We start from the raw sequence: 27,967 nt of genomic DNA, 5'->3' as shown, positions 1-27,967 counted from the left end.
CTCCAATATATGAAAATCACATTTCGTATTTTTGCCAGCTTATGTACATTGCGTATGAAGTTTACAAAAAGTGTTCATCATGGATTTTATTTACATAAAGATACCCAAAACTCATTTTCTTCCGAATCCGATTTTTCCAAAAATCCCACCAACAAAATGAGAAGTTCTGGATATTTTCAAAAAATAATTCATTTTTCTCGAATTATTATAATTATTTCAAGAAAATAGAGCAATAATTCATATAAAATACTTTCTAAGGATCCATAAATATTGGATAAAATCGTGGATGACCACTAAAGTTAATAAAGGCTTCTCATTAAGTTTCATCAATTTTGGCTATAGTTTGATAGGATTTTTAAATTTTCTTTTGTTTAGTTACAATAATTTATAAAACCATTATAGAGAATGTGAAAAGCCCATATATGATTTTTCTAGCTTCTATACCATGTGGAATAGTCAGAAAAATATTTTGAAGATTTTTGCATAATGTATTTATATATCCACGATTTTTGAGTATATAATAGACTAAAATCTGGAAAAATAGTTTTACATATCTAAAATTCAGGAAAATTTACCAGAACATCTTATATTACATTAGAATGCTATATAAAATGTTGGATGATTTTTTTGCTTTGGTATTCTATTTTTGTTCTATTTTTCTAAGATTAAATACACATAAATACAAAACTTTAACTCCAATATATGAAAATCACATTTCGTATTTTTGCCAGCTTATGTACATTGCGTATGAAGTTTACAAAAAGTCTGGTAATTTTCCTTAACTGTTTAATAGTTATTCACGAATTAATATTTATTTAAGTGAATAAAACAAAGAAAATATCTAAACTATTTGGAAACCAACTTTTATATTTTTCCCAGCTTTTATATGTCTATTAACAATAATAATAAAAAGTTTGGGAATTTATGAATTTTTTTCCTAAAAATCTCTATTCTGATAGAATAAATACACAAAAATCAAAAAATCATGTTAAACTAGTTGAAAATCAGTTTTTATATTTTTCCTAGATTATATATGTTTAATAACATTAATGCAAAAAGTTTGGGGAATTTTATTAATCGATTTTATATTTTTTATGAATTTGTATTGATTTAGAGAAATAAATTTAGGAAAAATGGATATACATATCTAAAATGCATGAAACATTTTCTAAATATCTTTTACTGCAATTGGAACACAAATAAAAAGTTGTGTGATTTTTAGTTACTAATTTCTATTTAATTACAATTCCTTGATGTAAAACACAATTAAATTACAAAAACTAGGTTTTATTAATCAAAAGTAACATATAATAATGTCTTCAATTTAAATTTTCTATGAAACAGTTACACAAAAAGTCTAAGAATGTTTCATGATCATTTAATATTTTTCCATGATTTTGTGATTATTCAAGAAATTAAAATGGTGAAAATAGTTAGACAAATTAAAAATTAAAGGAAATTTATTTTAAGGTCTTTGACTTCAGTTAGAAATAAAATACAAAGTTTGGGAAATTTTGGAACTAAATTGATTTAGTTTTTGAATATTTAATCATTGGAACACCACCTAAAATGTTAAAATTTAACATTTCAATAATGTGAATTCTCTACTTAAATTGTTATATAACAATTGATTCATGGAAATCTAATTTTCACAGAAGACTATTGTAATTTATCATTATCAAAATTTTGACACGTTATTGGCAAAATTTTATTGTAGAAGTTAAGTATAATGGTATTAGATTTTGATCAGAAACTCATTAGTGTGTAACATTATTGTAGGAATCGATAGTGGTACAAGTGAAATTTAGTTCAAGGTATCATTTGCATCATCTCAAAGCATTGTGAGTATTCACACCTCCCCCTATTTTCGGTTTTTGTGTTTTGTGGTGGAAAAGCATGTCCGAAAAACTATTAATTGTTCATTGTATTTAAATTGATTTGTATCAAACTTGATTGCTATATTTTGCTATGTTTGTCTATGCAACTTGAAACATGAGGCCTTATCATGATAAGTCCATTCCACTTTACTCCAACCATTAACTCTTTGAGCCAATGGTCATTGTGGATAGCGCTATTACGAATTGACATCTCCTCACTCGCCCGATTGCTTGAGTGCATGATACCAAATTAATCTATGGAACGATAAGCATAGATCTTGATAGGGCATCAGTCATAGGCTTGGTTGTGAACTCATTGTTTGCTCATATACGTACAAACTAGCTTATCTATTATAGCAATAAACTTTGTTTCTCATTATAGCAACGAACTTTTATTACTGGAAACTTATTTACTTGTCTTAGCAATGAACTTGTTTGCTCATTGTAGAAACGAACTTGATTGCTTGTTATATCAATAAAACTTGTTTACTCGATTTAGAAATGAACTTTATTTCCTATGAGAATATGAACGTTGCATCTCATTTAAGCAATGTTCTTTATTTCTCATGAGGACAGTGAACTTTGTTTATGAAAACTTATTTACTCATTTTAGTAATGTAATTTTATTTATGGAAATTTCTATCAAAAATTTGATCACGATTCATGAAACCAATATTATTTTTAACCTGTGAACTCACCAACTATTTCGGTAATTGACCGCTCATTTCACATGCTTTTTCAGGAACTTGTCTACTAGATGGCACTTAGGGACACATCACTTGTAAGAGCATTCGCATGTGTTATTTTTCAATTATATTGTAATTTCTTTTAAAAGCTGTTCAAACCCATTAAATTGTAATGTTTTTAATACTATGGTTGGTGTTGTCTTTAAACTTTTGCTACGAGACCCTTTGTACTGCCATGTCCCATGTTTCCAATTTAGCGGGGTGTAACATATGTGATACAAATAAACTAAGTGGGCCAGGTTAGGAAACCTGGTGAGTACATAGGGTTTTCAACCCACAATAACAAATTTATTATGTTTCATCATCAAACAATTAACGCCAATCACCCATCCACATTATCTTCTTCATTTCTTAAGGATCTACCATTCACTCATTCAATCCAAAGGATTGTTCTAAGGAATATCCACAAAGTCCATCTCTGCCAAGGATTATTTAACAGGCACTAAGTCCATGGTTGCCGATGTTATTTGTTAGGCACTAAATCCATAGCTGCCAATATCAATTTATAAGGCACTAAATCCATAGTTTCCAACGTTCATTTGTAAGGCACTAAGTTCATATCTGGCAATGTTCATTTGTAAAGCACTAAGTCCACAACTGTCGGGGTTCATCTATTTAGCACTAATTCCATAGCTGCCAAGGTTTATCTATCAAGCACTAAGTCCATAGCTACCAATGTTCATCTATATCATCTTTCATCTCTCATCATTCATCTACCCATATTTACCCAATATTTTTATAGGTATAAAACACATATACAAATAAAACATGTATATTTTGTTTATCCAGCATAAATATCAACACAGATAATTGTTGGGTTTTGAGCATACTAGCACTCCTATGGTGCACATGCAACTCTAGAAACCTTGGATCTATGTTTTCTCTAAAATACATGCAAATTTGATTTCCAAGGTTTACAACATATCTAGTATGTTATAGGGTACTTGTAATACAAAACTTTAGGTAGAATAACATACCTTTCTTTTATGGTTGATTGCTTGGAGTTTTACAGCCTAGCACCAATAATGTGGATGCATCAAGTGGTGTCACAAATCACCAAAACAAGTTGGATGCTCTTGATAGAATAAGAACACTATAGAAATCGGCTAACCTTTATGCTCACACACACTAGTGCTAATTCTAGAACCAAGGACCTCTTTATATACTATGGAGGATTAGGGTTACACCCTAATACCCATGACTCTTCATTTACCTAGGATCCATGGGTTAAAAGCTCCATGGACTATCCATGGACCTCATATACTCTTAGCCCATCCTAAATAAGTCTTATTCCAATCCATATATATAAATAAGATTCCATATTTAATTAGCTCCATTTTGATCACTAAATTAATTCTTGATCAATACTAATTAAATAATTACAACTTCATATTAATATATTATAACTAATAATATATTAATATATCATAAACATCTTATTCTCAAAAGTATATCCATCCAAGTTGTTAGGTGAAGTGCAACCCAAATGGACCATGTCGGTTCGGGTTAATTTGATACCAAATATAGTTCCGAACTTAGACACCTTATCCAACAGTCTCCCACTTGGATAAGTCTGATAACTATAGTTGCAAGTATAACTTCAGGAACCAACCAGCAATCATAGCTCTTTAAAACTTTGTTGAACTATGAAGCACCATTTTAGATAAGTGATCATATATTCCTCTGTTCTCATGATATCAGCCGGACAAACACATGGAACATGGTCTAAATTATTGTCCAGAATTTGTTTCTCGATCTCTGATTTTTTTGACATAGAACTAAATTGAACACATCAATTAGGTTCTGACCGGGCCCGACACATAAGTCAAAACCAAATCATCAAGGGGCCCATATATTGCTTCTATTGCTAGAAGGAACAGATAAACTTCGACTCATATGCTTGTACTAACTACTTGTTGAATTATACACAAAAGCATGTTTTATGACATCAAGTTACTGATGCGTTTTCGTACAATCAACGGATAACCAACTCATAGTCAATAACTCATATCTCTAGGTTTGAAGCTATATATGATATTACCATCTCACAATCACTCGAGATAAATTCCATGAAGTGATACAGGAGAGCGTGGGTTTAATCCAATACTCATACCTTATGAACACTCTATTGGATTAGTGTCTAAGTCTGTAACTATATTTGGTATGTACTTGACCCGGTTGTGCATGGTCCTTTTGGGTTGCCTTCTCCAAAGCACCTAGACAAGGTAATTTGAGGTAAGAGAGAGGATATTATGGTTTATTAATATATTATAATAAAATTATATTAAAGGAGAAATCATGTTTATTTAATTAGTATTGGTCATAAATTAATTAGGAATTAATTTGGTGACTAAAAGAGATTAATTAAATGAAGGGGCATAAACTGTCAAATGTATGATAGTTAAGTTTTGGGCTAAGGGAACCCAATGGACTAAAGGGGAACGAAATTATGATGAAGGCTCATCATATTTTTGTCCAAGGGCCTTATTCCAGAAGGTTCCTTGGGCTGCTTGGTGGCTAAGTTATCCATTAGGGTTTAGACTGAAACCCTAGCAGCTAGCACTATAAATATGACCCCAAGGCTCCAATTTTCGGCCACTTGATTCCAAGAGAAACCTTAGGGCCGAAAATTAACATCCTCCCTTCTCTCTCAAATTTGCCTTCTTGCTTATGGTGTTTGTGATCCATTAGAGGAGTTACAATTGTGACTCTCAGCTCAAGATAAGAAGAAAAGAAGTTCTAAGACACTTTTTGAAGAGGTAAACATATAAATCTGATGTATTAAGTTAATTTTCGAATTATGTATGCTAGAATAGGGTTTGCAAATCTTGGATTCATTGCATGTAAAATAGAGAAACCTAGATCTAAGCATTAGGGTTTGTATGAGCACATAGGATTGTTCTTATGTATAAAACCCATCGCACTCATGAATGTTGTAGCAACCATTGCTATGTCTAATGCACCTTAGAGAAATCTTACAAGCCAAATTCATGATAGTATTGATTCATATCTACTTCCGACATATGACCAACTATGGAGAGTTTGAATAAAATAATTATTTTGGAAGTCAAAACATGCAAAATTAAAACAATAGTAAACGATCAACATAGGATAGTAACACTTTACTCATAAATAAATAACAACTTTTATTTAATCATCAAATGTCAATTACATTTTACAAGTTTCAGAAAACTATCTAATTATTAAAACTAATATCATCTCTCGGCCTGATGCTTCTCGCATGCTGCAAATGCCTAACCTTAGTCAGTCCCTTCGTGAGGGGATCTGCAAGGTTCTCTTCTGACGATACCCTCTTTGCCACGAGGAGTCCTTCTTCTATCTTGTGTCTTATGAAGTGGTATTTTCTGTCAATGTGTCTGGATCTACCGTGATCTCTTGGCTGCTTGGATAAGGCAACCACACTATTGTTGTCACGGAAAATATCCATAGGCTCTTGTATAGCTGGCACAACTCCAAGATCTCCAATGAAGTTCTTCAGCCATATCGCCTCCTTCTCCGCTTCACTCGCTGCTATGTACTCTGATTCACAAGTAGAATCAGCTACTGTCTCCTGCTTGGAACTTTTCAAAGTAATTACTCCTCTATTTAGGGTAAAGACCCAGCGTGAATGGGAGCCGAAATTATCCCTATCAGTCTGAAAGTTAGCATCATTATACCCAATCACTCTCAAGTCATCACTCCCACTAAGGGTAAGGACCCATTCCTTAATCCTCCGTAGGTACTTGAGAATATTCTTTACCCGAATCCAGTGCGCCATGCCAAGATTTCCCTGAAATCTGCTAACAATGCTCAAAGCAAAGGCCACATCTGGGTGAGTACAAGTCATAGCATACATGATCGAGCTAACAGCGGAAGCATATGGAAATCGAGTCATCTCAGCTATCTCAGCCACTGTACACGGACTCTGAGTCTTACTCAGTTTGGCATTGTGTTGGATCAGCAAGTCCCTTTTCTTGGAATTCTGCATGTTGAATCTTTTCAACACCTTATCCAAGTAGGTACTCTGACTAAGTCCAATTAGTCTCTTACTCCTGTCTCTCAATATCCTTATCCCTAGGATATAGGCAGCTTCTCCAAGGTCCTTCATAGTGAAAAACTTCCCAAGCCAGGACTTAACCTCCTGCAAAGTTGGGATGTCATTTCCTATGAGTAGTATGTCATCCACATACAACACCAGAAAGCTAGCTATACTCCCACTAGCCCTAACATACACACATGACTCATCTTCACTCCTCGAAAATCCAAACTCTTTGACTTTCTCATCGAAGCAAAGATTCCATCTGCGAGATGCTTGTTTTAATCCAGAAATGGATTTCTCAAGCTTACACACCCTATTATGGTACTTTGCATTGACAAAACCCTCTGGTTGAGCCATGTAAACATCATCAGCCAACTTTCCATTAAGGAAAGAGGTTTTGACATCCATTTTCCATATTGCATAATCATGAAATGCAGTTATGGCCAGCAAAACACTAATAGACTTAATCTTTGCTACTGGTGAAAAGGTCTCATCATAGTCAACTCCCGGAGTTCGAGTAAAGCCCTTTGCCACCAGTCTTGATTTGTAGGTGTATACCTTCCCATCCATGTCGGTCTTCTTTTTAAAGATCCATTTGCACCCAACTATCTTACGACCCGATACATTTTCAACCAAGTTCCAAACTTGATTGTCATACATGGACTGAATCTCGCTATCCATAGCCTCCTTCCATTTAGCATAATCAGGGCCTACCATGGCTTCCCTGTAATTATTAGGTTCATCCAAATCTATTAGTGTACTATCACTAATAAATGTATCACCTTCAGTGGTGATGTGATAACCATAATAAAAATCAAGTGTGTTCCTCACCCTAGTGGAATGCCTCGGAGGTACGGACTCATCTATCGGCTCAACATGAGTTTCCTCCTCAGGTTGGTTGATAGTGTTTAAGGTTCCTTTACCACTTGAATCTTGAAGCTCTTCAAGGTTAATTTGCCTCCCATTGTTTCCTTGGCTTATGATTTTTCTCTCACGAAAGACTCCCCTTCTTGCTACAAAGACCACATTTTCACTAGGCCTGTAGAAGAGGTAACCAAAGGATCTTTGTGGATAGCTAATGAAAATACACCTATTACTTCGAGGTTCAAGCTTGTCATGAGACTCGTGCCTCACAAAAGCCTCGCAACCCCAAATCTTGATGTGGTTAAGATTGAGAACTTTCCCAGTCCACATCTCGTGAGGTGTTTTGGCAACCTTCTTAGTACGGACTAGTTTGAGGATATGGGCGGCAGTCTCTAAGGCATACCCCAATCGACAATGTTTCATCAGGGGAGGATTTACTATGGTGCCCATAGTGGCACCGACAACACCTAGTTTTTCCGGACATAATGCAAAAATTTTCGATTTTTTTTGTTAATGTACACCTACAAACAAACAAATGATTATATTATTATTATTATTATTATTATTATTATTATTATTATTATTATTATTATTATTATTATTATAGTTTAGATAAATTATCAAAAGTTGAATAGCTGAGTTGGTTTAACGCGTCCGAATTCTTTTCTTAGATGTCTTGGGTTCAAGTCCCACTCTCAACAAAAAGTCTTTTTGATTTCACGCCAATTCTAGATCTCAAAAGTTTTCACAAAATTAATTTGGGCGACTTTTCAATTCTCAAAATTTTGGCGCATTTTCGGTTCTAAATTTTTTGGATATCTTTCTCCCTCTCCCGATCAAAGAGACCACAACAGTGTGTTACATGATTTCTTTCTTTCTCGCACTCTAATCTGAAAATACGAACGTCATCATGGAGAGAGATGAAGAACGACTGCCCTTTACCATCGATAGAGAAGAAGCACCACCACCACCCACCAGAATTCATCTACGCACTAGGTATATCTCCACCATAAACGAAACAAATTTTTCGCTTTTAATGCTCTAGTGTTGAACCTTAAAGCAGTTGGGGTTTACCTTTTTTGATGTTTTAGGGTTAATAAAAAATGATTGTACAGTGCATCTTTTGTAAAATGGATTTCTACATGCTTGGTGACATCGATTTAACAGTCAAATAAGGTGGTGTTAATGGATCAATTGACTGATTAAAACTGCCCCTTTATTCGCACAAAACCAATATGCCCATGCTTTAACAGTTTGTGACCAAACTGCCCCTATATACAGTTTCTTCTATTGCAGCATCATCAGGATTTTCTTAATAAAAGCAAGTCATGTTGACTGCTTTGCTTGTTTGTAATGATACTCAAGCTTGACCAAATTGCCCCTGCTTTAGAGTATGTTTTCTTTTTCTTCTTTTTAATTGAAATAAACAACCTGCACTCAAAAATCATATGGATTCCAATATTGCAGCTTAACAAAGAGCTTGATAGAGGGACTTTAACACATCTACTTGATATAGCTTTCGGCTAGTCTTGGAGCTAGATTGCATTATGATAAAAATGAAACATATTTGCCCTTATAAAAGCTTTTCTTTCACTTGGAATGTAAAAATATACATATATGATTTTCCTTATAAAATTAAAAATATAAATATATGATATAACTGAAACATTCTGTCCTAGCTTTTCAAGTCATTTTCCCTTACTTGGAAGGTAAAAATTTACATATATGATTTGCCTTATTAAAGCTTCTGTTCACTTGTTAATAACTTGCATCTAAGTATTATTGGACTAATTTTCCTTATTTTTATTTCTCTAATTTGATACCCATTCTCACTCTCAAGTTTACGCTTTCCTTATACATAAGTCATGGGTTTGTTAATCTTGACCGACCCGACACAAACCCGACCCAACACGAACCCTTTTTCCAGGTCTATGTTATCTTATATTATCGGATTTTTTTGTGCAACTACTGCTAGTTATTCCTGCGTCCACCCCTGCGTTTCATATAGACCATCACAAGGTAATGCATTAAAACAAAACACATCATTATAAAAAGCATCAATAGCACCAATTTTATTATCAAATGAAAATCTGAAACCTTATTTATACAAACTATGAAGGGAAATAACATTTCTCACCATTTCTGACGAGTAACAGCATTTATTCAAATCTAAAGTTAACCAATTATTAAGCAATAAAGAATAAACTTCAATCTTGGTCACAGGTGATGCTTTCCTATTGCCCATGATTAGGTTTATCTTCTCGTGCTCCACTTTTTCACTACTTCTTAGGCCCTGCAAATCAGTACAAATGTGAATACCACAACCTGTATCAAGCCCCCAATAGTTAGTATGAAATGATTTACTAGACAATATAGTATAAATACCTGCATGGGTGGATTTAACTTTCCAATCCTTCACATCCTGCAAGTATTTGGGGCAGCTTCGCTTCCAGTGCCCCTTTTCGTGGCAGTAGCAGCATTGTGATTCCTTTAGGTTTGAAGAAGGAGGAATGAGACCTTTCTTGGTCCTAGTTGAGAGAAGCCATCAAGGGCCTTTCCCTTGGTACCCTTCGAAGGGGTCTTCCTCTTCTTCTCCTTTCCCTGCCCAATTTCCAGAACAGGGACTGTTGTAGGAGTAGGAGTAGAATTAACAACCGACTTACCTTTAAGGCTACTTTCAGCGCTCCTTAAGAGTCCTTGAAGTTTGATAAGTGTAACTTCCTCCTTGTTCATATGATAAGTCATATGAAACTGATCATAACTTGGAGGTAAGGAATGGAGAATGATATCAATCGCCATGTCCTCAGGGAATTCCACATTAAGCTTCAACAATCGGTCCACGAACCTTTGCATTTTCTGCAAGTGACCGGTGCTCTCTGATGATACCTATCCATCAGATGTGCTCTCTGATGATACCTATCCATCAGATCCAAATGAATCTCATAGGGGTAGAAATCTTCATATGAATCTCAATCGCCATGTCCTCCTGATGTGCTCTCTGATGATACCTATCCAAATGATCCAAATGATATCAATCGCCATGTCCTCCTGATGTGCTCTCTGATGATACCTATCCATCAGATCCAAATGAATCTCATAGGGGTAGAAATCTTCATAGGATTTTTGGAGTTCGGGAGTCATGGTAGCCAACATGATGTAGGACACTTTGGTAGCATCCCTCTTATGTTAAGTATACTCTGCAACCTCCTCGGGAGTAGTAGTGGACTCATTGATAACCTTAAGCTCCTTATCAAGGACATATTCCTTGTCCTCATAGCGGGTAATCATCCTGATATTTCTAATCCATTCATTGAAGTTATACCCATCAAAAGTGACTTGCCCAAACAAGTTTATGAGGGAAAAGGAGCCTGTAGGGTTTGAGCCAGTGGTAGTGTTGGAAGTAATCTGAAAGAAAGAAGGAAAAGTTTAATTAGATGAAGAAGTCCTTAATAAGTCACCCAAATGAAATATTAAATCTAGGATCCTACAAACTATTTCACAACTTGGAAGAGCGATATCGTAATCCAAGCTATAAAATGTTTGAAGGTAGGTAAATAACGATTTAACAATTTCCACCATTATAAACAAAATAAATGACTAAGTTTTAATTGGATTTGAAACTCCTAGATCTTTTGAGATACATTGAACTTTCAATGGCATGTTTGAATCTCGATTGTGCCCTCTCATGTTTGTGATTGGGATGCCGAGGATCACAAACAAGGTGTGAATAACCATGAAAATTAACTTGATACCCTTAATATTATCACCTAATCGATGTGTCAGTTAACCACTCGTGCTTCACCGATCTATGATAAAACTTAAGTCACCCTTTGCCACTCTTACTAGTCCTTGTAAGTGTGCCAGTTAACCACACACGCTCCACTAATAGCTTGGTAAGGTACAAAGTGTAATTTCATGGGTTAGCACCTATTTCACATTTTCCTAAAGCAACTAAGATTGGGAATTAATAAAGGTTTAGTTACTTTATAATTTCATTATACTTTTAATGAGGATTTAGGTCCTATCCTACCCGTTCGGCTAACGACCCTCCGTCAGTCAAGGAAACGGTGGGCGAGAGTGGACACCCATTAAGCTACCATTTTATAGGCAACAACCTTATACCCCCTTATAGATCGGATTCGTGAATGAGGCCAACTAACGGTAAGACTGACTTATTATTATACATACATATATATATATATATATATATATATATATAATTAATCTTTTAATAATATAGAAGTATAAGGGTTGAATTTTAAACTTATAAAATTCTAAGGTTTAATTTGGAATTAAAGTATTTAATGTGTGAAACTTTTCATTTCATAACTTGTGAGTTTTAATAGTCCATTAAAATGAAGACTCTTCATGTTATGTAACCTCCTATTATTTAATTACACTTTTAAAGAAGTGACTTTTAGTTATACATAACTTGAGAACAAGTTATGGACTCCATCATTAGCCATTAAGATCAAGAATTATACTACTAGCAAATTGAACATAATTCCTATGATCTTCTAAAACTCATAAGAACATAAACATTCATATCAAAATTTTAAAAATCATATTAACACATATAAAACATGGAATTTTGATATTAGCCATTATAAATGGATTAGCATAAACATTACACCATCTAAAACAAGTTTTAAAACACCAAAACAGTTTAGGGATAATGTTTCTAGTCCATTTCCAGCAGAAAAACTCGAAAAACTACATTCTCGGGCTCCTACTCGCCGAGTGCAAGAACCTACTTGACGAGTAGGATGAATTTACACATGGACTCGTCGAGTCCCCCCATGGAATCGACGAGTTCATGCTGCAGAGTGCAGCTTTTTTGAGCTTTTTCAACAACTTTGCATCAAGTATCAAGAAAACAAGCCTAGGCTCTGATACCACTATTGGGTTTTGAGCATACTAACACTCCTATGGTGCACATGCAACCCTAGAAACCTTGGATCTATGTTTTCTCTAAAACACATGCAAATTTGATTCCCAATGTTTACAAACTAACAATTATGTTATGGGTACTTGTAATACAAAACTTTAATTAGAATAACATACCTTTCTTTTATGGTTGATTGCTTGGAGTTATAGAGCCTAGCACCAATAATGTGGATGTCTCAAGTGGTGTCACAAATCACCAAAACAAGTTGGAAGCTCTTGAGAGTATAAGAACACTATAGAAATAGGCTCACCCTTATGCTCACACATACTAGTGCCAATTCTAGAACCAAGGACCTCTTTATATACTATGAAGGATTAGGGTTACACACTAATACCCATGACTCTTCATTTACCTAGGATCCCTGGGTTAAAAGCTCCATGGACTATCCATGGACCTCATATACTCTTAGACCATCCTAAATAAATCTTAGCCCAATCCATATATATAAATAAGAGTCCATATTTAATTAGTTCCATTTTGATCACTAGATAAATTCTTGATCTATACTAGTTAAATAATTAAGGCTTCATATTAACATATTATAACTAATAATATATTAATATATCATAAACATCTTATTCTAAAAAGTATATCCATGCAAGCTGTTAGGTGAAGTGCAACCGAAATGGACCATGCCGGGTCGGGTCAAGTTGATACCGAATATAGTTATGGACTTAGACACCTTATCCAACAATAATATGCACACATAACATGTAATTTATATTAAATACTTCATACCTATGTGTAAGATGAATGTAACTATGCACTCACTTGTTAAAGTGATGATTCCAAACTCGGGTTGTGCTTCGCTTCTAACGATTCTATTTTCCTTCGACGAAACATAGTATTGTTACCACTAGATTTTATTCTAATATTTATTGCGACTATTTACGAGCGATATTGTATTATAAGTGTTAAAATATACTTTTCAACCACTACGTACAGATAGGGGCCAAACATGAAACACCGGAGGGAAGGACCATTTTGGCATTATAACACTTCTGAAATCCAACAACCGTATGCGGCCCTTCAAACTAGATTCCACGTACCGCGATTAGTTAAAAGATATTATAATAACACTTAGTATATTATTATTTATAATATATTTATTGTTTATAAGTTCATCATAACAATAATAAACTTAAACATAAATTATACTTAGAGTATGGTAAGCACAACTTACTTATAAAAGTGTTGGGTAAAGATGGGTAAGCACAATATTTTTATAGGTATAAAATACATATACAATTTAAATAAAATAAAAAATGTGTATTGTCTTCATCTAACATAAATATAAGAACACAGATAATATGCATACATAGCATGTAATTTATATTAAATATTTCATACCTATGTGTAAGATGAATGTAACTATGCACTTACTTGTTAAAGTGATGATTCCAAACTCGGGCAGCGCTTTGCTTCTAACGAATCTAATTTCCTTCAACGAAACCTAGTATTAATACCACTAGATTTTAGTCTAATATTTATTGAGACTATTTACGAGCGATATTGTTTTATAAGTGTTAAACAATACTTTTCAATCACTTTGTACAGACACGGCCAAACATGAAACACCGTAGGGCAGGACCATTTTGGCATTATAACACTTCTAAAATCCAAAAACCCTAAGTTGCCCTTCAAGGAAGATTTCCCGTACCATGAGTAGTTAAAAGATATTACAATAACACTTTGTATATTAAATTTTATAATATATTTATTGTTTATAAGTTCATAACAATGATAATGAACTTAAACATAAGCTATACTTAGAGTAGGGTAAGAACAACTTACTTATAAGAGGGTTTGGATAAGAACCAGACTCGGGGGAGGGGGGGAGCAAAACTTCCAATTTGAAAAGCTCTTCTTCTCAGAGCCTTCTGGCGCTCTGGGACTCACCACTTAGCACTTGGGAAGTACTAAGGGTTGGGAGAGGTTTAGAGAGAACTTAAAGAGAGAGAGGGAGAAGGGTTAAGGTGTGAAGGAAAGTGTTGAACCTCGCATGGTATTTATATGGGGTTGATCCTCGGTACGTTGGGCATTCCTCGGAGGTACGCTGCACGTACGAGGACTACGCTCCGCGTACGAGGGGACACATGTCATTGATCTGAAGCGAGGCCATGTGGAGCAATCAAGGGCCGAGATTCAGCCATGTCACCCTCTTCGCATCAGCACCCTCCTGACTTCTAAATTCTGTAACATTCACATACGATCTCCATTTTCGATGTTCTTTATATACACGCGTAGTTGGCAATGTACTCTAAAACTTTCATTTAGACCCCGTTGTCTAGTTTTGACTTTATTTTAATGTATTTTAATAGGCCTGGATAGGTAAAGACCGTTAAAAATTCACAGCTTTGTCATCCGACGTCCGTTTTCATCTGTCTTTTTATCTTCAAGCTCTTATTAACAAGATCTTCAACTCTCGTTTAGATTGTGTTGGCTAAAAGTCAGTCCATCTAATATTCGAATTCCGGGTTGTGCACTACTATGCTAAATCTTGGAAAAATCATAACTTCCTCATACGAAGTCAAATTTGGACGTTCTTTTTATGCACACTCTCGGTTTAACGTATACTACGACTTCTTTTTATATCACTAAGGCTAAAAAGTATTTTATCGCAAACTCACTTTTTACGTCACACAGCGTCGTGTCGGTTTTGTCGCGAAACTTCGACATGTAATAACTTCTTAGTTATAACTCGAATTTCAAAGTTCTTTATATGTACGAAACCCTTGTTACATATATTATAACTTAGTTAATCTTCTATCAAAATTCATTTTTTGAAACTTATTATCTCTAAATTGAGTAGCCCGTATCTGCGGGCGTTATAGATAGCGATTGTTTGGAAAAGATGAAGGGTGTATATGGTTGGTGTAGGGATGTTGGTCAATTTCTTTTTCTGTTTTTTCTTGGTAGATATAGTGTTAGTTGGTGGTTTGGAGTTGATTATGGTGGTCAATGGTGTTTTAATGATGGTGGTAATGATCCGATGATAAGGTGAGCGTGAAGGGGGTTACAAGGGTGGTTTGTTTGTTATGATTGGAGGTTGTGGTGGTGATTTTCAAATTGAGGATGAAGGTATCGACGGTGTTAGATGGTGGTCAAAATGGAGGGACAATGGTGGTTTGTGGTGGTAGAAGGTGACAATGTGATTTTGAATGGTTAGTTTTCCCTTGTTGTGACCTCGCAGGTATTCTCGGAGCAATCAGAGCCACCGCATCAGAGAATCGGAGGACCAGGTTGCATCATATCATATCATCATATCATTATATCATTATATCATATCATACTATATTATAAAGGAAGCATTTTTTCTTTCACCACATTCATTTGAAACTCCAATGCATTTTTCTTTTCACCACATTCATTTGAAACTCCAATGACTTTTCAATTTCTTTCTAATAATGATTATAAGTTGGTTAATAAGATTAAATAAATATCAAACCTAAAATGTAATTATATATAAACTAAATTTCAATATTAAAATAATATATTTACTTCTCCTTATAAAGTTATGTTATGTTTTTTTTTTGTTTACATATTATACTTAATTTATTAGTTTTAATATATTGCTGGACGTAAACCATTATCATTTTAAAGCTACAAATTTTGAACAATTTATATAAAATATTTTAATTATAAACTAAAATATAACATTACGAGACCAGCTTAAATATAAATTTTAGTTTAACTTAAACAACTAAAATAATATTTTGTAGATAGTTAAAAATGATAAATTGTAGTATCTTTCTAATATTGATTATAATTTGATTAATAAGCTTAAATAAATATCAAACCTAAAGTGTAATCATAATAAACTAAATATCAATATTAAAATAATATCTTAAAGCTATGTCTTTAACTTTTAAAATATTATAATTTATTAGATTTAATATCTTGTTGTATGTAAACCATTATCAATTTAAAGCTATAACTTTGGAACAGTTTGGACAAAATACTTAACCTGTTAATTTAAATATAACATTATAGTGTCAACTTAAATATAAATTTCAGTTTCACTTAAAAAATCCAATGAATATTTTGTGAATAGTAAAACGTGAAATTCTAGTGGTAAATGCAAAAACTAAATTCTAATATCAATTAACTAAAATATTTCTTAAAGATATTTGTATAATCGTTAAACGTTTTCAAATAAGTAGCTTAAAATAAATTACAATAACAATAGTTAAAAATAACTATATATAAATTATTATATTGTTACCTTTAAAATCAAAAAACAATGTCTAATATTTTAAATAATTATAATAATAGAACTTGAAACGTTAAGAAAATCAATTTAAAAAAAATTAATTAATAATAACAAAAACTATAAATAACATTAAAAGATATATTATATTTAGTTTTATTCATGAATAACTCGCGGGTAGAAGTCATTTAAACAGTTGAGATTATATAATTATATTAGATGTATATATTATCATATAATTAAACATATTCAATATATTATATTAATTTAGTATACGAATTCTTATATCAAATTTAACAACATTATTGTTATATTTAAAAAAACATATATTTGCAAAGATTTCAATTATATAGGTGTTTCTGCGCAACGCGCAGGCATTCACCTAATATATATATATATATATATATATATATATATATATATATATATATATATATATATATATATATATATATATATATATATATATATAAACACACATATTATGCGAATTCACGCGCGTTGCGCAATGTAGGTTAAAAATATATTGTTAAAATGTTGAAAAATATATGTTTAAATTGTTATGTTATTGACATTAACTTTGACGTAATATTTTGAACAATATTATTTATTGATATCAACTGACCTTCGTCATTAATAAAATTAAATATAATTATCTATTTAATATTATTTTAACAATTGTTATGATTGATTAATTAAAAGTTTTTACTTATACGATTATTTTCTAATTTTCAATAATGATGTTCATTTAAAATACACTTTAGTTGTTACGTAATTTATAAATTGATGTTATTCTCATTTAAAATTATTGCTCATTAGTTTTAAACAACTTATTATTATTATTATTAAGTTAAAGAAGACTTTTAAGAAACACTTAATATTACTATTAAAATGTGAAACATACATTAGATAATAAACTGATGAGATAGAGAATTTGCATTTCAAAAGAGACTTGCATGGATAATATGGCATATCCATAATTTTTATAATTTGATTTTATTATTTATAACTATTGTTCATTAGTTTTATAACCACTTATTATTATTATTTTATAATTAGTGTTCATTAGTTTTATAACCACTTATTATTATTATTAATGAAAAAAACTTTTAAAAGACACTTATTATTATAATTAAAATGTAACACCGTAAATTTTCATTTTTAAAATCACATAAATATCATCAACACATACCACAAAATCTCAATATGTCAATTATCCTAAACATGTGTTCATAATTATTTAAATAAAATTCAGGATCCTCGAACACAACTCCATCTCGTGTGTATAATCAAGTCGGCGCCTTCCCGTGATCTTGAAAAGTATCTGAAACACATAACACATAACACGGTAAACACGAAACTTAGTGAGTTCCCCAAAATACCACATACAACACATTATCCACTCGAGGCTATAACTCGGTAAGACCCTCCGGTCCCACAGCTCGTTGGGCCCACCGGTTCAGTCTTAGTGAGGACCCTTCGGTCTCACAGCTCATTGGACCCTCCGGTCCGGTCTCAGTGATGACCCTTCGGTCTCACAGCTCGTTGGACCCTCCGGTCCGGTCTCAGTATCACATAATATAGCATACATATATCACACAGAAAAATGCACAACTCAAGTAAGCACATAAGATCAACATATAGACAGATTACTATAAGAGCATAAGTCACAAAGACAGTATGCCCCATAACACATAACACATATAAACAAATAAGACCATCCGGTTGATAATGTACTAAGACCCTCCAGTCTACAATGTACTAAGAGCCTCCGGTCAATAATGTAATTAAGACCCTCTGGTCAATAACACGAATAAGACCCTCCGGTCACACATAAATTACCACACGGGTAAGTATAGTGAGAATACTCACCTCGGATGGCGGATAGATCCTATAAGTGTTGTTGTTGTACTTCGACTTCTAACACTGAGCCAAACCCACAATTAACCCCATTAGAATCTAAGACCAAACCTTCACACATTAGGTCCAAATATGGTCCACCAATCCGGTTAAGAAATAACCCAAGTCCGAAGGGCCCACCAAGGCCCAATACCAAATTGGTCCATGAGAGTCCACTAATAGCCCAACTATGGCCCAAACCTCATATGGGGCTTACCCTGAAGTCCATATAAATATTCTAGTCCACATGATTTCTCTTGGATGGCCCATCAATAGCCTAAACACCAAAGCCCAAAAGAAAGGCCCAACTCATCGCCCAAGCAAAATTAGGGTTGTCACACGAAATGACGATTAGGGTTAAGTGTTCTCACTTAACCCATTAATTCCATCACTCCACTAGGCCATTCATACAATGAAGTCGGACATAATTCACAATATCGATCTAGCAGTCCAACCACGAGTATCGATAAAATCCAAACTTACAAACCCAAAATTAGGGTTTTCTAAACCCTAATTAGGGTTTCTAGTCCAATTACCATCCAACTAGTCCAGATCATGCATTTTGGGCCGACTAGGGTTCACTATGACAAGCACCACCCTCTACCACCTCAGGTAGTGCTGGTCAGTGGCAGCTCACGGCGGCGGCCACCACCTCACGGCGGTGGTTGTTATGATTTTAGGCCAAAAATAAAACAAAGATACCCCAAACACCGATCCACATTTACCCATAAACAAACAGCCACCAGAGATGGTGGTTGGTGGCGGCAAGATGGTGGCAACCACCACCTCACAGTGGTGGTGGTGGCTTTTCCGGCCCCACAATCACTAATACAACCTCAAGATGGCCAAGGCCGCGGATACACTCAAATTCATGCCTATACACACACCCACATCCACATCTTACGGTGGCTGGTGGTGGTAAAACATGGCAGCAAGCGTCAACAGTAGAAGAAGTGGCGGCAACCACTATGGTTGGCTGCCATGGTGATCCGCTATCAATCCGGCCAGCAACACCTGCTGTGATACATGGAATTATACACACACATGAGCGGAAAACTTACCAAACTGATGTGTTTCTTCCTAGAGTAGGGCAGCGGCAGAGTGACAACGACCGGCGGCAGGATTTTACCACAACCACGACGGTGCCAATGGCCTTGGTGTAACCGACGATGTAGCTAACGGAAAAACAGATGAAGAAGGGAGAGAAGGAGCATCCGAGAATAACCACAACACTGACCAGACAACAGTCTCATCCGGTCTCGGCTCCTCCGACGATCAACGTGGTGACATTGATCTCTGGCGGCTAGCGACTTCGATAGCGAGGGTATGGTGGCGCCGGCTGGGAGGAGGGTCACAAGGGTGGCGGCTGGTGAAGAGCTAGGGTTAGGGTTGCTCAATGGAGCTCTATCAACCAGGAAATGGAAAGCACAGGTGTAAATCCTGCTCCCAGCAAACTTGATAACGGAAATGACAAAACTGGCCCCTCCCTTCACAATCTCTTCAATTTAACTCCGCAATTTACCTTTTTAGCCCATACATCAATACTTCTCTTCAAATTAAGTCCCAATAGTTACCATGTAGCCCTTGCCAACATAATAATTTACAAAACCACTCCTGAACTTACACTTTTAACTCCCAACCTCTAAAATTATGATGGTTAACTCCTCGAAACCAACACATAGCTAAATTATTAATGATTTTAGGGCTTCTATTCATATTATCACTTATCTATTTATTTATTTAATAAACGGGTTGTTACAACTCTCCCCCACTTAAATTAGATTTCATCCTCGAAATCATTCCTTACCATCCTTTATACACCCATCAATTTGAACGGCATGGCCACAAGCCCGCGTATAACCGCAGCCGTTCAATCCAACAAAGCTATCTCAACCAACCACATCATACATGCAACCACTAAGTTTGCTTTACTCCAAGCATTATTACAATCCATCTGTAGACACACATCGCTTCCGACCTCTGCCGTCTAATAGCCACTAACTTCATGCGTGTTGCGGTCCTTTTCAAACCAAACGATTTGATCTTTCGGGTCTAGAACATCAGATGCAAACCATAACCACTCGAAATGAAATCCATCAGGAATCTAAAATCTCAACTCATCTATCCTTTACACAGATAGGGCCAAACTCAAATGCGAGGGTCTGGTACGACATCAAAATTAGAACTACTCATATCCGACATGATATTCAACTCATGACCTGTGATCTGCGAATCTACGTGTACATTACTTCTCTAATCTCCTTCCGAATTACGACAACCTCTCCCTAATTCGAGATATAACGGATCCCGACCATCATGGAGACCTCAGTCTTTCCCCTGGCCCGGCCACCAGGTTCCCAATGACTCAGTCGTCAAGGCTACCGAAGCCTAAGAACTCCTCTGCATCAGTCTCTGACTAGTGAATACCACGGCTCCCCGCAGTTTACAACACTCTCTCACTGACTCGCGATTGCTACGAATCCCCGCAGTCTTACAATACTCTCTCACTGAATCATGATTGCTACAGCTCCCCGCAATATTACATCACTCACTCGCTCGCCATGGGCTCACCCCATGGTTTTTCCTTAATCATCCCAAGTGATTACTCCCACTTGGATCCTTCTGCTCTCTTATCACTCCACAATCTCATCATTAAACCATCACCATAATGCGTCCGCTAAACTCATGTTCTGCGATCCATCATGGACAGGTGCACACACCCACCCAGATTAAACATCACTACCCCTAACAACAATTACCGCTACAAAACACTTTCCCTTGATACAATTCTCATTCTTGAACAATTCCCCATCCAAAGACAATTAGTTGATGGGTTCCCACTGGAACAGTAGCTACTCGATACTCCACTTATCATATCATAAAATCGAGTCTCAAAATAATCCAACAACTTAGGGCATCATACTCGGATACCCCGATACACCATCATAGAATCTCACAGTCGCTTGCCTCAAACACTGATCTCCCTCTCACACAACTTATAACCTCGATATACCATACTCAAAATTGAAACATTGAGGAATTATCAATGACTGAGAACACGTTGATGACCATTCGAAACCCCATCCTCTTTATAATCAAAACCCATGCGAAGCTACTCATACCAACTCTGAAACTAATTGATAAATCAAGTGCTGCTCCTCCCAGAATGTAGATAACAATCTATACGTTAAATTGGCAAATCCCAATGTCACACCCCAAAACCGGAACGGCGGAAAAGTTTTGGGGTGGATGACGTCATGTCAAGTATCACAACACATGCATTATAGTAATTAAAGTACAACAAAACATTGCATTAATAGTAATAGTTTTACAAGGTTTCATTACAACAATTTAAAGTAATACAAGTAGTAGAATAAATACAGCGTGGTACTAAGCTATCTTCATCAACAGCTCCGAGGATGTACCTGTCTAATGCTAACCTGAGAATACAAGTTATTTGAAAAGCGAGTATCAACATTTTTACAAATGTTGGTGAGTTCATAAGCATTTAGTGACATTTCATTCAAATAACTTAATAAAGTAATAGTTTAAGAGATTTTAGTGTATTAGCGTCCTTTCCAGAAAATCCTATATTTTCTTTAATAAAAGCAGCCTTCTACCAAGATTGGTCAGTGATGTGGGGTAAAAAGTAGTCTTCCCTAAATTGCTATCATTATCAAAATACTGAGTTTGGTTATTGAGGAAGGCAACAACATCAGGGAATATCATATGCCTCAGCAGTGAGGACTGCTGACTAAGGCAAAGAACCGTAGACTCCAGGAAAGTATCAAACAAACTACACGCCTGGTTCAGTCTAACAAGTGGAGACACAGACCCCGGAAGGTAGCAAATGAAGGGTACAACTAGTAGGGTCTAAACAGTGAATACAGACCGCAGACAATATCAAATGAAAGATACATCTAGCAAGGTCTAGAACGGTGAACACAGTGAATACCGTGAATACAGTGGATTCTGTGAATACAGTGGATATAGACCCCAGACAATATCAAATGAAAGATACATCTAGCAAGGTCTAGAACGGTGAACACAGTGAATACCGTGAATACAGACCCCAGACAGCATCAAATGAAAGATACGTCTTGTAAGGTCAAAACATAAATAACAGACCCCAAACAGTATCAAATGAAAGATATGTCATGTAAGGTCAAAACAGTGTGACTCTGAAAATAAATTACCAGCATACAGTGTAGATTGCCGGTGAAATACCGTTACCTTAAGACCAAAGAATTATAAGGTAACCCGGGATACTCGTAACCATACTAACCGACACTAGAGAACCAGACGCCCTACGAGTGTCTTGAGAATGTGACATTTGTCACCCCTTGGCTTGGTGTGCCGTGGACTGTAGCTAGCAGTCAGGGTGCGGGGGTGTCAATCCCGTATAGATCTATACACACAATGTCCGCTCTCCCTACAGGAGACTCTGGTTACCAACTAGACGACAGAGAAGGCCGTGTCCTGAAGATGCATCCCAAATAGTGGGTAGAGACTTCCAAATAGTGGGTAGTGTGTAAGTGTTGAACTAGAGGTAGAGACTTCCCAATAGTGGGTTTCTAATGTAAGTGTAGACTAGAAGTAGAGACTCTTAACTGATGACTAGAGAATTTCCTATATGTACATTCTCATATATATAATATATAACTAATGAGTCAAACGACCTTCGGACGGCCATCCGATCCCACCAGACCACATCTCAACGAAGAAAAGGAAATAGGGCAGACGAGTCTTCCTAAGTCTTTTAAATCATTACTTATATTTACCTATATAAGCACGGACATACATCTAACTACGATTGAGTGTGTATCAAGTAGAAGTGATCCTTGTGAAGTAGAAGTGTCTAACAAGTGAAGTAGAAGCGGTCGTAACTGAAGTAGAAGTGTCGAACAAGTATAAGCGTATCACGAAGTAGAGGCGACAATAAGTGACGCAAAAGCGTATCAAGTATAAGTGAAGTAGAGTCGTTATCAAGTATAAGTGAAGAAGAATCGTATCACTAAGTAAGAGCGTGAATAAGTATAAGCGTCATCAGGTATACGCGACTACAAGTGTAAGTGAAAGCGTTACCGAGTAGGAGTATAAATTAAGTATAAGTGAAGCAGCAGTATTTAACAAGTAAAAGTATACGTCTAAAAGGGAAATCTTTAATGAAAAGCCTTTATGTACAGAGAAAATCACAAATTGTATTCTTTTGTAAAATATGTTTAAAACCTTAGAGGATCTTTCATAAACCAATTTAGAATGAATTTGGATAAATCAGTATAAGTAAAAGTTATGAAATAAGTAAAAATCATTATAGTGTCCCACTCGGTAAAACAGTGTAAAGTGGTAAAATCTTGTGCATGCGGGTTATCAATCACATGTGATTGACATGATAACTGGCATGTTTAACTTGTAGTCCCCCCCCCCCTATAAAACATTTAAAATCATTAAAAAGGATCATTCAGGGGTATGAACTCACCTGGTGTAAGTAGGTCCGACGAAGGTGCCATTTGGGCGTTCGGTGTCCCGCAAGGACTTGAACACACACAATGACCGATTTTAACATATGGTAACATATGTTTACATGCAATTAGCACATTTAATACTAATTAAACAAATATACGCGCTCACAGGAGCGGAAAAAACTTTGGCTAAGTGTTTGGGTGTCCCGGGTAGCGTTTAAGGGTGTGTATGGCTAAGGAATGAAGTTTACCCTCCAAGAATAAACCCTTATCAACTAGTTTACGGTTGTAAACTCATGGTGATGGGTTCTAGGGTGTTTAAGGCTTCTTCTTGCATCATAGAATTATTCTAAGCATTTTTCCTCAAAGGCATGAGTGGATTCAAGGCTCCTAAGGGCTCTATATGGGAGTTTAAGGCCTAGGGACACTCCAAAGGGAGTTTACGGCCATAAACTCTCACCCTTAGAGTTTTGGAAAGTTTCACGTCCCTAATGCCTTTCTAGTGATTTCTAATGAAGTGTGATGCTATTTTGGAGGATTAAAACTATCATTTGGATGTGTTTTGGGGAGTTTACGGCCTAGACACTTTCTTGGGCCGTAAACTCCTTTTAGTCCCTCCATTTCTTGTGTTTAAGCCCTTAAATCCTTCCTAGTATTTTATGGTAAATGTCTAAGGCCATTTGGGGAAGCAAAACCACACTTTGGGCATGATTTGGGGTGTTTACGGCCTTGGTATAGACCTGGGCCGTAAACTCCTTTTTATCCTTCTTTTTGATGTGTTTAGTTGATCCAAACCCCACATACTAAGTCCCTAAATTAAGTATGAAGCCTAAGGGTGGTTTGGAAGTGTTTTTGGGGCACTTTGACATGGTTTTGAGGGGTTTATGGCCTAAGCATGTGCTTGGGCCGTAAACTCTCTTTTATGCCTTCAATCTTTGTGTTTTGATGTTTAAACACTCCTAGGCTAGATCCCTAATTAGTTTCCAAGCTTAAGGGCAAGTTTAAAGGCATGTTTGGCACCATTTTAGGGGTTTACGGCCCTAGAGTGTTCCTGGGCCGTAAACTCCTTATTCCATGCCTTTTTGGATGGTTTTGGGGCTATAATTACAGCTATAAATGTTTAGAACAAACTAGGGTAAGCGGACTTACAATTTGGAAGCGTTTGGTTGCGGTTTCGGGGCGAAAACGGGTCTAGAGAGAGAGTATAAAGAGAGAGTGTAAAAAGTCTCCAATAGACTCCACTCACCCTTATATAGGGTTTTGAGTTGGGGCTCATTGGGATTTTACCCGATACTGCCGTTAAACGGGGCTTTTAGTCGCACCCGATTTAGTGGTCGTAATAATAAGACTTGACATTTTCCAAATAAATGGAAATGTGTGTCCTGTGTTTTTATTTCCTTTTATCACGACTTAACGGCATGCATATTGCAACCAAATGGAATGTTTACTAAATTGACGCCCTCTAAGTAACGGAAATTTTATACAGTGGAATATTCCGTTAGTGGTAATGGGGAAATGTAACGGAACAACTTGGGTTATCACACCCAACAATTGAAACTGGACCTCAATGAACCAACTGCCTCGAACCCAAACATTGCAAACCTGAAGAGTCCCTCGCCACAATAAGATCCATGACTCACGGTTACTCACTGTGGGTACACTCATTCTTTCCTGAACACACACTATACGCATCACCTCGTTCTGCACCTCGCCTCGTCCACCAATAAACCCAAGTCTCATATGTCTGTATCGCTAATCCCCATAACCAAATCATCTACCTGCAACTTGAACAAGCTATTGATCCTCTTAACAGAGTACCCAGTTCTCCCCCACTCACGGTTCAACCATCACCAATTGACATATCAACAGTCTACTCTACATACTGATTCACCAGATACACCACACTTGACTCTTGGAACGTACTACTTAACACTTGATGAGCTTCCAAAGAAAGATCAAGCAAATCCATATATCATGAATCTCAGATGAAATACTCGGAACTTCCCAATGTGATTGTCTCCAGTCACCCAGAACCCCGTCCGGGTGCACATGCAATTATTCTAACGGTCCTAGAATAGCACTTCCTCCTTTTCTGGAAATAATGGACTGTCACCACTTCATTATCTGAATCCTCATTCATCAACCACTGCCAAAATCGACATAGAACGGGAGGCCTCACTCTCATAGTCGATCTGCTATATAGCTACGAAAACCGTCATCTCGATATACTCCTCTCGTTTTCCTGAAACAGTTGCTGGTATATGACTTACCAACTCAAACAAGGCATACCCGAGCCTTTGTTGGTCACAGTCCTCATTGATGATCCTTCTCAACATAAGAATGTAACTCAAGGCTCCCATACAACAAAATACTCTTGGTGCCAATATCCTAACTCCCTGGTGCCCCACAGGGTCTTCTTCTAATCTCTAACATCAGAAACTCACTCACCCATCCTCTCAAAATGGGAGACATGAACAATATAATCCTCAATATAGAACTTTGACCTCACAGGCCATTGCCCAACCACTCAACTTAAACCGCAATCCTTCACGATACATCATCTCTACCCCCTGTTTGAGTCTTGCGACTCCAACTAGCACCTCACCAGTCAAAACCCTCGAGATCTAAACTCAGATTTTCCCCACCCAGGGCATACTTCATTTAAGCTCAACCGACATGTCCCTATGGCCCCACAATCTCCCATATCCACTCCCAGTCCAGAAAATCACAACCGGATAATTGATAAAGGAGAAAACACACTCTGCTATGAATCATGGTACCCGGACCATGTTATTTCTCCTCATCCTGCTACTCAGAACCTCCAGGATTCTCCCTGCTTCGAGTATGGGTCCTCTGCTTTTAGTAGTACAGGCCTATACTACCTGCCACATCTATCGAACTAGAATTACTCCCCAGTTTCTCACACTTCTCTACCACCATCTACTGAAGAACTCCTTGTGATGCTAGCCATCTATCTCCAGAATATTGTCATATTCACTTAGTAGCACACTCCTATCATTCAAGAGTTCCACAAAGCACAAAGCAAACAACATTCGGGCATCGAAAAACCAGCACATGAAACCGCTCAAGCATACCATCCCACTCGCTCTTTTCATGACTCAAAAGGCATCACCATACTCAGGCAGTCCTACGTCTCATGGATCTCTAACTACTCTCCATGATTCCTCAAATGATCGTCTAGGTATCTATCCTAAATTACTCCTCGACTCAATACTCTCTCTAAAAGATTTCTACCAGGCTTCTACTTAGTACATACAGGGCAAATAGCAGATAATATCAATTAATAGCATCCCCTAACCTAAGGCATCATGAATCAGGTAACTCTAGCCCTAATTTATGAAATAACTAGCCTATCATCTAGCATGCAACTTTAATATCTCATAAACATCTCATAATACAACAAATAAGGGTATTTTGGGAAATCACCATTCCGGCTCAGGCTAATTGTACACATGGCTTCATCTCATTTTCTCTTTAAAACTCTTACTTGTTTTAGAAAAATAATTTCTTTTTAGAAAATTTTCTCAAATCCTCAGTTTGAGTTCAGACATACCCAAGAGCACATTTGAATCCCTCAAACCAAGGCTCTGATACAAACTTATAACACCGTAAATTTTCATTTTTAGAATCATATAAATATCATCAACACATACCACAAAATCTCAATATGTCAATTATCCTAAACACGTGTTCATAATTATTTAAATAAAATCCAGGATCCTCGAACACAACTCCATCTCGTGTGTATAATTAAGTCGGTGCCTTCCCGTGATCCTGAGAAGTACTTGAAACGCATAACACATAACACGGTAAGCACGAAGCTTAGTGAGTTCCCCAAAATACCACATACAACACATTAGCCAGTCGAGGCTATAACTCGGTAAGACCCTCCGGTCTATGT

This window comes from Lactuca saligna, chromosome 6, assembly GCF_052625555.1.
Source record: "Lactuca saligna cultivar CGN05327 chromosome 6, ASM5262555v1, whole genome shotgun sequence".
NCBI classification, from domain to species: Eukaryota; Viridiplantae; Streptophyta; class Magnoliopsida; order Asterales; family Asteraceae; genus Lactuca; species Lactuca saligna.
Note: the sequence above shows the minus strand (reverse complement) of the source record.